The sequence below is a fragment of the Arachis stenosperma genome, chromosome 3 (assembly GCF_014773155.1).
Source record: "Arachis stenosperma cultivar V10309 chromosome 3, arast.V10309.gnm1.PFL2, whole genome shotgun sequence".
In the NCBI taxonomy this organism is placed as follows: Eukaryota; Viridiplantae; Streptophyta; class Magnoliopsida; order Fabales; family Fabaceae; genus Arachis; species Arachis stenosperma.
The window spans coordinates 29,457,668-29,462,947 of NC_080379.1; the positions used below are offsets into that span (position 1 = coordinate 29,457,668).

The window sequence follows — 5,280 nt, forward strand, 5'->3', positions numbered from 1 at the left end:
TCTTCCATTGAAGGGTTCTCAGGATCATAAGCTTCTTCCTCAGATGAAGCATCCTTAGTACTGCCAGGTGCATTTTGCATTCCAGACAGACTTTGAGAAATCAAATTGACTTGTTGAGTCAATATCTTGTTCTGAGCCAGTATGGCATTCAGAGCATCAATCTCAAGAACTCCTTTCTTCTGACTTGTCCCATTGTTCACAGGATTTCTTTCAGAAGTGTACATGAATTGGTTGTTTACAACCATTTCAATTAGTTCCTGAGCTTCTGTAGGCGTCTTCTTCAGATGAAGAGATCCTCCAGCAGAGCTATCCAAGGACAGCTTGGATAGTTCAGATAGACCATCATAGAAAATACCTATGATGCTCCATTCAGAAAGCATGTCAGAAGGACATTTTCTGATCAATTGTTTGTATCTTTCCCAAGCTTCATAGAGGGATTCTCCATCCTTCTGTCTGAAGGTTTGGACTTCCACTCTAAGCTTACTCCATTTTTGAGGTGGAAAGAACTTTGCCAAGAAGGCATTGACTAGCTTTTCCCAAGAGTCCAGGCTATCCTTAGGTTGAGAGTCCAACCATATTCTAGCTCTGTCTCTTACAGCAAAAGGGAATAGCATCAGTCTGTAGACCTCAGGGTCAACCCCATTAGTCTTGACTGTGTCACAGATTTGCAAGAACTCAGCTAAAAACTGATGTGGATCTTCCATTGGAAGTCCATGGAACTTGCAATTCTGTTGCAGTAGAGAAACCAACTGAGGCTTAAGCTCAAAGTTGTTTGCTCCAATGGCAGGGATAGAGATGCTTCTCCCATAGAAGTCGGGAGTAGGTGCAGTAAAGTCACCCAGCACCTTCCTTGCATTGTTGGCATTGTTGTTATTTTCGGCTGCCATGAGTTCTTCTTCTTTGAAGAATTCGGTCAGGTCCTCTAAAGAGAGTTGTGCTTTGGCTTCTCTTAGCTTTCTCTTCAAGGTCCTTTCAGGTTCAGGGTCAGCTTCAACAAGAATGCCTTTGTCTCTGCTCCTGCTCATATGAAAGAGAAGAGAACAAGAAGATATGGAATCCTCTATGTCACAGTATAGAGATTCCTTGAGGTGTCAGAGGAAAAGAAAAATAGAAGGAAGAAGAAGGAGAATTCGAACTTGATTAGATAGAGTTCGAATTGTGCATTAAGAAGGAGTAGTACTCCATAAATAGAAGGATGTGGGAGGAAGGGAAGTAATTTTCGAAAATTAAGTAAAAGATTTTGAAAACATTTTGAAAAACACTAATTGATTTTCGAAAACAAAAGTGGGAAAGAAGTAAAGTGATTTTTGAAAAAGATTTTGAAATTAGAAATTAAAAAGATTTGATTGAAAACTTATTTTGAAAAGATGTGATTAAAAAGATATGATTTGAAAACAATTTTAAAAGATATGATTTTAAAAACAATTTTAAAAGATATGATTTTTTTTAAAAATTGATGACTTGCCTAACAAGAAAAGATATGATTCAAACATTAAACCTTTCTCAACAGAAAAGGCAACAAACTTTGAGATGTTCAATCAAATCATTAATTGTTAGTAAGTATCTTTGGAAAAAAGGAAAGAAATTGATTTTGAAAACTTTTGATTGAAAAGATATGATTTGAAAAAGATTTGATTTTGAAAAACTTTGAAAACTTGAAAAAAATTGATTTTGAAAACAAAATCTTCCCCCTTGTGCCATCCTGGCGTTAAACGCCCAGAATGGTATCCATTCTGGCGTTTAACGCCCAAAATGCACCCTTTTTGGGCGTTAAACGCCCAACCAGGTATCCTGGCTGGCGTTTAAATGCCAGTCTGTCTTCTTCACTGGGCATTTTCGAATGCTCAGCTTTTTTTGTATAATTCCTCTGCAGTATGTTCTGAATCTTCAATTCTTTGTATTATTGACTTGAAAAGACACAAATTAAAAATATTTTTGGATTTTTAATAATCAAAATGCAACAAGAATCAAATAACAATGCATGCAAGACACCAAACTTAGCAGTTTGTATACTACTGACACTATATGAGACACATAAACACTCAAGTCAAAAGAATTCAAAGATCAGAGTAAGAAATCATCAAGAATTACTTGAAGATCCTTAAGACACATGAATGAATGCATGCAATTGACACCAAACTTAAGATGAGACACTAGACTCAAGCAAGAAACATCAAATATTTTTGGTTTTTATGATTTTGTGAATTTTTTTGTGATTTTCGAAAATTAAGTGGAAAAAGATATCAAAATTCTTAATGAGAATTTCAGGAATCAGTGCAATGCTAGTCTAAGACTCCGGTCCAGGAATTAGACATGGCTTCACAGCCAGCCAAGCTTTCAAAGAAAGCTTCGGTCTAAAACACTAGACATGGCCAGAGGCCAGCCAAGCCTTAGCAGATCACTGCTCCAAAAGCAAGATTGATAAAAAAAATCAACAAGCTTCTGTGATGATAAGTTGAAACCTCGGTCCAATGAGATTAGACATGGCTTCTCAGCCAGCCAGATTTCAACAAATCATCATGAAACTCTAGAATTCATCTTCAAGAATTTCGAAAAAAATAAATACCTAATCTAAGCAACAAGATGAACCGTCAGTTGTCCATACACGAACAATCCCCGGCAACGGCGCCAAAAACTTGGTGCACGAAATTGTGATCACTACTTTGTCCATATTCAAATAATCCCCGGCAACGGCGCCAAAAACTTGGTGCACGAAATTGTGATCACTACTTTGTCCATATTCAAATAATCCCCGGTAATGGCTCCAAAGACTTGGTGCTCAATACCATGGCATAAACACAACTTCGCACAACTAACCAGCAAGTGCACTGGGTCGTCCAAGTAATAAACCTTACTTGAGTAAGGGTCGATCCCACGGAGATTGTTGCTATGAAGCAAGCTATGGTCACCTTGTAAATCTCAGTCAGGCAGACTCAATTGGGTATAGTGATAAACGAATAAAGCATAAAGATAAAGATAGAGATATTTATGTATATCATTGGTGAGAGCTTCAGACAAGCGTATGAAGATGCCTTCCCTTCTGTCTCTCTGCTTTCCTACAGTCTTCATCCAATCCTTCTTACTCCTTTCCATGGCAAGCTTATGCAAGGGTTTCACCGTTGTCAGTGGCTACCTCCCATCCTCTCATTGGAAATGTTCAACGCACCCTGTCACGGCACGGCTATCCATCTGTCGGTTCTCAATCAGGCCGGAATAGAATCCAGTGATTCTTTTGCGTCTGTCACTAACGCCCCACCCTCAGGAGTTTGAAGCACGTCACAGTCATTCAATCATTGAATCCTACTCAGAATACCACAGACAAGGTTAGACCTTCCGGATTCTCTTGAATGCCGCCATCAGTTCTTGCCTATACCACGAAGACTCTGATCTCACGGAATGGCTGGCTTGTTTGTCAGGCGAGCACTCGGTTGTCAGGCGATCAACCATGCATCATGTTATCAGGAATCCAAGAGATATTCACTAGAGCTTTGATTTCTTGTAGAACAAGAGTGGTTGTCAGTCACCTTGTTCATGAGTGAGAATGATGATGAGTGTCACGGATCATCACATTCATCAAGTTGAAGAACAAGTGATATCTTGGACAAAGAACAAGCGGAATTGAATAGAAGAACAATAGTAATTGCATTAATACTCGAGGTACAGCAGAGCTCCACACCTTAATCTATGGTGTGTAGAAACTCCACCGTTGAAAATACATAAGAACAAGAGTGATCATTGGCTTCGGTCCCAGAGAGGGAACCAGAAGAACCAAGATCTGATCTAAGAACTAGATGTCCAAAGATGATCTAGAGATCTAAAGTGATCAAAAGATGAAAATACAATAGTAAAAGGTCCTATATATAGAAAACAAGTAGCCTAGGGTGTACAGAGATGAGTAAATGACATAAAAATCCACTTCCGGGTCCACTTGGTGTGTGCTTGGGCTGAGCAATGAAGCATTTTTCGTGTAGAGACTATTCTTGGAGTTAAACGCCAGCTTTTATGCTAGTTTGGGCGTTTAACTCCCATTTTGGTGCCAGTTCCGGCGTTTAACGCTGGGAATTCTGAAGGTGACTTTGAATGCCGGTTTGGGCCATCAAATCTTGGGCAAAGTATGGACTATCATATATTGCTGGAAAGTCCAGGATGTCTACTTTCCAACGCCGTTGAAAGCGCGCCAATTGGGCTTCTGTAGCTCCAGAAAATCCACTTCGAGTGAAGGGAGGTCAGAATCCAACAGCATCTGCAGTCCTTTTCAGTCTCTGGATCAGATTTTTGCTCAGATCCCTCAATTTCAGCCAGAAAATACCTGAAATCACAGAAAAACACACAAACTCATAGTAAAGTCCAGAAAAGTGAATTTTAACTAAAAACTAATAAAAATATACTAAAAACTAACTAGATCATACTAAAAACATACTAAAAACAATGCCAAAAAGCGTACAAATTATCCGCTCATCACAACACCAAACTTAAATTGTTGCTTGTCCCCAAGCAACTGAAAATCAAATAAGATAAAAAGAAGAGAATATGCAATGAATTCCAAAAACATCTATGAAGATCAGTATTAATTAGATGAGCGGGGCTTTTAGCTTTTTGCCCCTGAACAGTTTTGGCATCTCACTCTATCCTTTGAAATTCAGAATGATTGGCTTCTTTAGGAACTCAGAATCCAGATAGTGTCATTGATTCTCCTAGTTAAGTATGATGATTCTTGAACACAGCTACTTATTGAGTCTTGGCTGTGGCCCAAAGCACTCTGTTTTCCAGTATTACCACCGGATACATACATGCCACAGACACATAATTGGGTGAACCTTTTCAGATTGTGACTCAGCTTTGCTAAAGTCCCCAATTAGAGGTGTCCAGGGTTCTTAAGCACACTCTTTTTGCCTTGGATCACAACTTTATTTCTTTCTTTTTCTTTCTTTTTTTTTTCTTTTTTTCGTTTTTTTTTCGTTTTCTTTTCTCCCCTTTTTTCGTTTTTTTTTGTATTCACTGCTTTTTCTTGCTTCAAGAATCATTTTTATGATTTTTCAGATCCTCAATAACATGTCTCCTTTTTAATCATTCTTTCAAGAGCCAACATTCATGAACCACAAATTCAAAAGACATATGCACTATTTAAGCATACATTCAGAAAACAAAAGTGTTGCCACCACATCAAAATAATTAATCTGCTATAAAATTCAAAATTCATGCAATTCTTCTCTTTTTCAATTAAGAACATTGTTTATTTAAGAAAGGTGATGGATTCATAGGACATTCATAACTTTAAGG

The 5,280-nt window shown here is 38.1% G+C and overlaps 1 non-coding gene across 1 annotated transcript; it reads left to right on the forward strand.

Moving 5' to 3' along the window:
* Positions 1 to 374: 374 nt before the first annotated feature.
* Positions 375 to 482, forward strand: LOC130972601 (small nucleolar RNA R71). The gene has a single exon (XR_009083760.1). It is a non-coding gene; the product is annotated as a small nucleolar RNA R71 (small nucleolar RNA).
* The last annotated feature ends 4,798 nt before the right edge of the window (positions 483 to 5,280 follow it).